Source organism: Falco biarmicus, chromosome W (assembly GCF_023638135.1).
Source record: "Falco biarmicus isolate bFalBia1 chromosome W, bFalBia1.pri, whole genome shotgun sequence".
Lineage (NCBI taxonomy): Eukaryota > Metazoa > Chordata > Aves > Falconiformes > Falconidae > Falco > Falco biarmicus.
In genome coordinates, this window is record NC_079310.1 from 9,777,060 (window position 1) to 9,786,019 (window position 8,960).

Sequence of the window (8,960 nt, forward strand, 5' to 3'; positions counted from 1 at the left end):
GGTACCGGACATTCTGGTACATACAAAAATTCATATGTAATTATTTTATTTCCAAATTTCAAATCTATGGGTTGTAGGAATGGCCTGTTTTCTTCTTTCCCTGTTGCTCCTATTATATTGGCTGTTTTTGTTCCAATTTTTCCTTTACAAGTATTTAATACTGAAAATGTCGCTCCCGTATCTACTAAAAATTTAACTTCTGTATCTCCCAGCTTAATTTTAACCAGAGGTTCAGCTGGGTTCCCCTCCCGTCCCCTTCAGTCATCTAAAACCATTACTTTGGCAAGGTCGTGAGAAGCACTCCTGTTTCTGGGGCAGTCCTTTTTCCAATGTCCTTCCTCTTTACACAAGGCACACTGATTTATTCCTAAGAGGGTATTAAATTTCTGATCACCACAATTCATATACCCTCCTCTTCCATTAAATCCTTGTCCTCTTCCTCTGCCCCTTCCTCTATCTGCTGTTCCTGCCATTACTGCCAATAAATCTATTCTCCTTGTTCTTCTTTCTTCCTTTTCTCTGTTATTATATACCTTCCATGCCACTTCCAACATTGTATTTAAACTCCTTGAATTCTCTCCCTCCAGTTTCTGGAGTTTTTTCCTTATATCTGGTGCCGATTGTCCCATAAAGATCAAAGCCAATTGTATCTGTGCTGCCTCTGTTTCCACTCTCAAATCAGTGTATTTTCTAGCAGCTTCCTTTAATCTTTCCAAAAATGCTGAGGGAGATTCATTTTTATCTTGTCTTACTTCATATAATTTAGACCAATTCAAGGATTTAGGAATGGCATGTCTAATCCCATATAAAACCCATTTTTGATACCGCTTCAGTCTTTCTCTATGTGCCACATTATTTGGATCCCACTGCGGATCCCCAGATGGAAAATTCTGTTCTATTGTTCCACCTGTTATTCCACTCATCACATCCAACTCTGCTTGTGTTTTGCCAGCTTTTAATACCATTTGTTTCTCTGTATCATCTAACAAATTATCCAAAATCACCTGTAAATCACTCCAGTCTGGATTCTGTGTTCTAATTATAGTATCTACCACCTTGCCCACTTTTTCAGGATCTTCTCTACAGTTTCCTGCTGCCTGTTTCCAAGTCATCAAATCCGTAGCTGTAAAAGGTATTTTCACATAGACTGGTCCATCACTGCCAACTCCCTGTCGCAGGGGAGCTATTGTATGGGTCTGTTGCCGAGTTCTCCGGGAAACAGGAGTATGAATTACAATCTCCGATAATCTTTCTCCCACATCTCCCGTTCCACTGCTATCCGGTTCAATCGCTGGTTCTTGTATCCTTAATTCTCGACCCTGATTCATTTCTCTCCTAGGAGGGGATATATCTAACTCTGGTCCATCGTTATTCTCAATAACAATCCTTTTCTTCAAACAACCTTTCCCAATCTCACAAGTTGAACAACACTTTTTCCACTTTCTTAATATCAGCGGTTACAGCCATTACTAAATTATCTCCAATAGTTAACTTACATTCCTCCTGCCAATCTTTTCTTTGTCTCAAGTAAAAGAACAAATCCACATATGGCATTTCACTCCATTTCCCTTCTCTTTTACAATACAACATTAACTGCAAAATAGTGTTATAATTCAGTGTCCCGTTCATGGGCCACTTTTCCTGATCTTCTAATATATATAGTAGCCACCAATTATTACAATTCTCAATCATCTGGCTCTTTGGCAAATCCTCATATAAATCCCCCCAATGCGCCAACAAACATCCCAATGGAGAATTTTTCGGGATTTTATCATTTAACACAAGATTACCCAAGCTTTTACTTTTAAACAACCGAGTTAACTTAGTTGCCATGGTGTAATTACCCACAGTACAATACACAATTATTCAACTCTGTCACTCCGATCTGCGGATCCACACTCCACACTCGCTTTCGTTTTCAATTATACGTCTCACCCTTACAGCCACACTCACACTTTCCCACAGTTACTTTAAACAAACATATAACACAATATTATACCTCCTAATTTTCTTCTTAATACACAAACTCACAAGACAACAAAGAACACCAAAAACTTCTAACTTCGTGTTAGAGGCACTACCTTAGAGAACACTATAGCATATAGTTTCTCTTGTCTACACTTTTGTCCAACCCTGCAATAGCTTTCGCTTATGTCTTACAGGCAGACGCCTAGGCTTCCACTTCCACAAGGATCCTTTTAGTCCAACCCTGCAATAGCTTTCGCTTATGTCTTATGGGCAGACTCCTAGTCCTACCCTGCGCAGCTCTTTCACCGCGTCTGACAGGTAGACTTACTCAGTGGGACTCCAACCCACTGGTGGGACTCTATCCCACTCTTTCCCATACAATTATTATAGTGCACTTACTTACTACAATTAAAAAAGAAGTGTCTTACCCAAAAATCCAGGGAACGTCGCGAAAAGCCTTACGGATCGGGGATCGATGGGTGTCTCCGAGAAATCCTCGGTGCCGGCCGGAACCGATCAGGTCCCCGACTCCTCCGGTCTCCTTCAGCGAGGTCCCATCTGGGTCGCCAAAACTGTTACCGAAATCTCGGAATGAAGAACTTATCGACACCAATGTGATGTAGATAAGCAGACACTTCTTTATTGACGGCCGGGTGCGTGAGCGAGTCCTCTCACGATCAACGCACACCAGGTCCCAAAATCAGATTCCATATATAGAACTTATTCATACATATTCATTAATTATTCATACATAATCATAACATTTCCCGTAAATCATTTACATACTCTCCTCCTATATCCGATTATGCGCAGTAAAGCTTAGTAAGGTCTAGAAATGGGTCTAGGGTACTATTTGGGTCGGTGGTATATGAGTCGGTGGTCACGATCTCCCCCTGCCAGAATTACCTTTTACTAAAGTTCACGGTTTCTTGGCAGGCACCTACAAGATGTTCCAGTCGACTCTCCCCAGTTCCCATTAATCTCATATTCTGACATTTCAATACACCTCTGCGTACAGAAGACTGGTTAAATACAATGGAACCTTTCAACCCTAGAGTTATTACAATAGTTCCAGGCCCTTCTTCTAGCCTTGGTACAAGACGTACAAAAGATTCCATAACAACTCTTATTGCATAGATGCAAGTTTCCTATAAATTTTTTTTATTTTTTTTTCGTTATCCTTCTATATTTTAATTCTATTAAATGATTTTATAAAATCAATTAATTAATCAAATAAAATCAATCAATTTTAACTTATTAACAAATCGGTAACATTAGTTGGTTCCTTTTTTTTTATAGAGCTGTTACAAGCTGTTCTGCTTAACCACACCTTCCACCCAGCAATGGTGTACGTGCCCAACATCATCAGGTGGTCCTCAGGGGCCTCCAGGCACCTTGGTCCCCCTGACCCCAAGTCTGGGCACATGCACAGGGGTTTGGTTAAGTTTTGCAGGTTCAGCCTCCCCCATTGCTCCATGGCATCAGTCGGTTTCCTCCTTTAACAATGTATAGATAAATCTCTTCGGTGGCAGTGATGTTATCTTCATGCCTTAAATCTCTTCTGTGGCAGTGGTGTTATCTTCCTGCCTTAACAATGTATAGATAGATCATTCACTGTGGTGATAGCATGAGTTTCCTGCCATAGCAATGTTGAGACAACACATCTGCTGTGGAGATGGTGGGTCTCACCAGCGCAGTCTCTTACACTACCACACAACCCAGTATTTTTGCTATTTACTTCTCTAACATCTCCACGATTCATTAATTTTTGCCATCTTTTTTGCTTCTGAGCATAGCTTCCAGGTCTAATCTATCATACGTTTTATATTAGATTTCAGCTATGAAGAGTATCTTTTCTTTCAGTACCTTGTAAAATTACTTCCTTTGGAATGATAAAGAGCAAGAGTATAACTGTGAGAGAACCAATATTTCCATTGTTTGGAAAAATTTTCCTTTAAAAGAAGAAATTAGAAACTGGGATAAAAAGCTAGATATATGGTGCTTTGGTAATGGTGTCCAAACCCTATGGCTAGCTCCAAAGGTGCTCAGCAGACTTGCCAGCTGTCTCTTACAGAGTTTAGGAGATAGGGAACAAGCATCCTGCCCACCTGACCTGTGAAGGTTCTTTACTGAGAATGCCCTGAGAGCTGGGAAGAAGAAAGCCATAATCCAAGAGCCAGCCAGAGCCCGCTCCCTGCTGCCTACCCACAAAATACTTGGTATAGAGGATGGGCAAGCTAGAGGAGGATGGGAAAGTTAGCAGGAGGCAGGGAACTGGGAAGTCCATGGCTTTCAGGAAATCAGAAACCCGCTGTGCTTAACAGATGAACTGGCAGGAGTCAGATGGCCTACCCATGTGGCTTGTACCAAAATCACAAAACTTATATTTCCATCTATCTGTTATTGTCTGAAAATTGATCCTTTTAAAAAAACATTTGTTAGCCTTTGTGGGAGACCATATTGTGAACTGAATGTCTCAAAGCTTGTTTACATTCCTGACAAGCTTGATGCAAGGCTACCTGGAGGTTTAACCGAAATCAGCAGTTGTGAACAGACAAGGAGCAAACAGTCATCCAAAACCAGACATCAGTCAAGTTCAATTAGTGGCCTTGTGTAGGACAAGGCCTCAAGGACAAGAGTCCAAGTACTGATAGCCTGATGAATAGAGACTTGTTAGAACTTGTAGGGCACAAGCCCTGGGAGCAAAGGAACAAGCTAACTGCAGACCCCTGAGCCGTCACAGTTGAGGAGGCAACCAGACGGACAGAGAAACAAGTAGCCAGATAAGGGAACGGATGGCGCCAATATGTAATCAAGAAAGCCGCGTAGAAAGAAACTCCCTAACCTTGGAATAGAAATTATTGCTATGTCAGGATAAACTAGTAAGTTCCTATTGTTCTAACGGTGTGCCTTAAATATCAACCAATCAGTGTTTTTTACGCTTAAGATTTAACCAATCAGTGTGTAATATGTAGAAGGTAGAAACATATATAATTGTAAGAAAATCATTAATAAATGGACACTTGCTTGCATCAAGCTGCGTCCCGTCTCTTCATTCGCCGCAGCCTTGCTGTTTTGGGGGACATATCCAGACACAACCGACCACCTCAACCTGCCAAGGCTTGCGCAGTCCATGACAAAGGACCATGCAGCTGTCGCATGTGCCCCTTGGAACCATTGTACCAAGATGGGGAGCATGTGTGAACTTGCACTACGTGCCATTGTCTAGGAAACAGTCTCCCTGAATATCCTATAAAAGACTGCACCATCGAACAGTAGGGGTGCGATTCAGAGACCCCCCCCACCAATGGACAAGGAAACTACGGACCAATTGGACACCACTGGATCCATGGTGGTGACTATCTCTTGCAGTTCTGTCCCTACTGCTTGCTAGGTTTCCTTCGTTTTTATCCTTTCTTCCTTTTCTTATTGCCTTTTTTTTAATCAACACTCTGTTTCAATAAACTTTCCTCATTGGCAGCATTTAAACTTGTTTGCGTCTTCATCTCACTCCAGGTGTAATATTGAATCTCCCCAGCTCAGGCTGTGCCAGACCGGAACAGCCTTATCCAAAGTGACAACAGCCATTGTCTTAGGTTGGCACTGTTATCTTTTGCTCCATCTTCTATTGAGATGCTTTAATTGAGTTTCCTGAACAAGACCTTGTGTTTATGAAGATAGAACTATGGAGCTAGAAGGCAACAAGACAACCATGTGGGAAAGTATTTCTTCTGTGCATTTGAGAAGGAAGTGAAAACTTATAGGAAGAAGGTCCGCAGTAATAAATGAGTAAAGGGAAAAGAAAAGCATACGCTCAGCAATGTGGCGTATGAAGGCATGGACTCCAGTTGTGGTGCAACCAGAGACACTTTATTGTATAGAGAAGCTCATATTTATATCTCTGAGCCTGGATACAAATTCCAGCTGTATGTACCACCAGGCAGAAACCATTCATGCAGTTACATAGCTATATATCACTACAAGCATGCAGACACCTTTTTGCTACTAGATAACCATGTTTATCTTTCTTACTTTCCTTCATAATACCCAGCTGTTCTCTCATCTCCTGCCAGATCAGACATTCTCCATCCTTCTCTCTTTCTGTTTTGCACATGATTCACATATAATCCTATAAGCAAGCTAGGGATTTAGGTGGTCTTTTGCAAAGGATTTTTATCATATTTCTGAATTTACACGCTTCAGTTGTCATTTGGCTTTTTTATTCCTGGAATAACAGTTTTAAATGTAAAGTAGGCTCTGCTCCCATGTGAGCCTGAACAGATGTCAGCTGTTTACAAGGCACAGGTTATTTGTTGCAAACACATGTAAACAGTTCTTCAGAGCACATTTACTTTAGATTTGGGGGGTGGGGTGTGGGTGTGGGTGAAGGGCTCACAACATGCTAATCAAAGTACAACCAGCTGTCCTTTACTGCATCTTCTGCTTCACTGGAGCTGGTGTTTTGTCATTGAAAGTTGTGGGGTTTTTTACTGAGTAATAAATGGCAATGATGTCTTACCTGTTGGCCTTGTATGCTGGTTTTGGCTGGGGTAGAGTTAATTTTCTTCTTAGTAGCTTGAATGGGACAGTTTTAGATTTGTGCTGAAAACAGCGTTGATAATACAGGGATGTTTTTGCTATTGCTGAGCAGTGCTTACACAGAGTCAAAGCATTTTCTGCACCTCACACCACCCTACAAGCGTGTAGGCTGGGGGTGCACAAGAAGTTGGGAGGGGACACAGCCAGGACAGGTGACCCACACTGACCAAAGGGATATTCCATACCATATGCTCAGCATATAAAGCTGGGTGAGGAAGAAGGAATGGGGGATGTTCGGAGTTATGGTGTTTGTCTTCCCAAGTAACCATTACATGTGATGGAGCCCTGCTTTCCTGGGGATGGCCGAACATCTGCGTGACAATGGAAATTAGTGAATTAATTCCTTGTTTTGCTTTTCTTGCATGCACAACTTTTGCTTTACCTATCAAACTGTCTTTATCTCAACCCTTGAGTTTTTTCACTTTTACCCTTCTGATTCTCTCCCCCATCGCACTGTGGGGGGAGTGAGTGAGTGGCTGCGTGGTGCTTTAGTTGCCAGCTGGGGTTAAACGGCAACACCTTGTTTCAGAGGATAGGTTCCTTTCTTTCAGCTTTAGGTGGACTTGAACAGCTAAATATTACCTGTCCTCTGGTGCTTAGGTGTTGGTCTGCTTGTCATATGAACTTGAAGGTAATTCAGTTCTTTAGTACTTCTGTGCTTTCTTATCTCTGCTAGGCAGCAAACATGAAATGGAAGTATAATTTCATTCTCTCTGTGAGAGAAAAGCTTACAATGAAATGTTGAATTGACAGGTAAAAATCTTTGGCTTTCAGAAATTCAGATTTTATTCTAAGACCAAACTTTTAGACAAAGTTTATTCAAATGAATAATCATCAAGAAGTCAAACCATCTAAATGTGAAATATGGAGGAACAATTATCCAGTGTTATATAAAGTAGCTTTTTTCCTCTCTTTGTCCAGTTATCGTTGCTAATTTTACTTCTACAAATCAATTATAATTAAACAAAAATATCTGTAAGCATACATCTAAGTGGCAAGATTTTTACAAATGCTAGTTCATGGGATATGGTTTTAGCAAATGTACACTGTCATTCCTAAAATGCTCATTTACTGAATTTTTAAACCAGCATGTATATATATAAAAAAATGGCAGCATTAAGCATCCTGGGTGTGTGTGCGCATGCATGCACACGTGCACAACTCTGTCTCTGTGAGAAAGGGGGGAAAAAGAGATAGGAACTAAAGTCATACATTTAAGGAGACAGAGTTTAAGAAAATAATTGAGGCAGAAATATTTTCAGGACCATATATTTTTTTCTTTAAAGTGCCACAATATGTTTGATCATCAATATGAATACAAGTTCTGGCTTGCAGACATTTACCAACATAAATGTTTCCTTTAATTAAGTCTCTTTGCATGGGATTCATGCTAAGGGGTATTTCTAGTACTGGTTATCAGCATGTCTTATAGTATGCTGAAGAGAAGTGAGGCTCTCTTCCTCCACATTGCAGGTTTATGTTCTTCCTCTACTAGTGCCTGATATGTGGGTGGAAGCTTTGAAATATCAGCTCTAGAGGTACCAAATGATACTTGGAAAAAGAAATGCAGAGCCCTTGAACTTAATGTTGCAACAAAAATGAAGAAAATTGCACAAATAAGTGTTTGAAAGGTTAGTATTATTGATTTCTAGATAGATTCAAGTATATAACATCTTTCTTTGAAGCAGTAAATTCTCCATGTATTTATTACTAGCCAATGTGTATTATCTGTTAGTTGTCTCAGTCCTGAAGACCCATCTCCATAACAAATAAAAAATTATGAAGTGTTGTTCCATGGAAGATCCTGTTTTTTGCCTGGAGGCTGCTTTTGTCTTTGGGCAACCAACTACAGGAAAACTCAAAGCTATAAGTGAAGCAGTAATCATTTCTATAAAATATTAAAGAGCATTTTATAACAAGTATCCTGATAAAGCCTCCAAATCCCACTTTCAGCTCTATACCACAGTGGGAAAGCAAATCTAAATAGCAGCACAATGAATATCTGATACAGCAGAAAGGCAGCTATTGATGTTCTCTGGATTATCTGAAGATGGGGAGGTTGTTTTGGTAGCTATGATATTAAGTGAACAAATCTATGTATTTGGAGGGGAATATCCTCTTCCAAAGACCTGTAAGAGAAATGTCTGAAATATTAAACCTACAGCTGCCAACTTTTAAAAGCAAGTAAATGATCTGTAAAAGGTCTCATAGGGGATCTTTGTTTTTAAATGCAGCATAGCATATGTTGACATGTTTAATTGTATTCTTAGTGATAAATTCTATTGAAAGTCATGATGAGATGCTTCATGGGACTGTTCAGTGTCTTACAGAATAATATCATACAAATTAGTTAATATACAGTCTAAAATACCTTCAACAGGTTATTGATAACA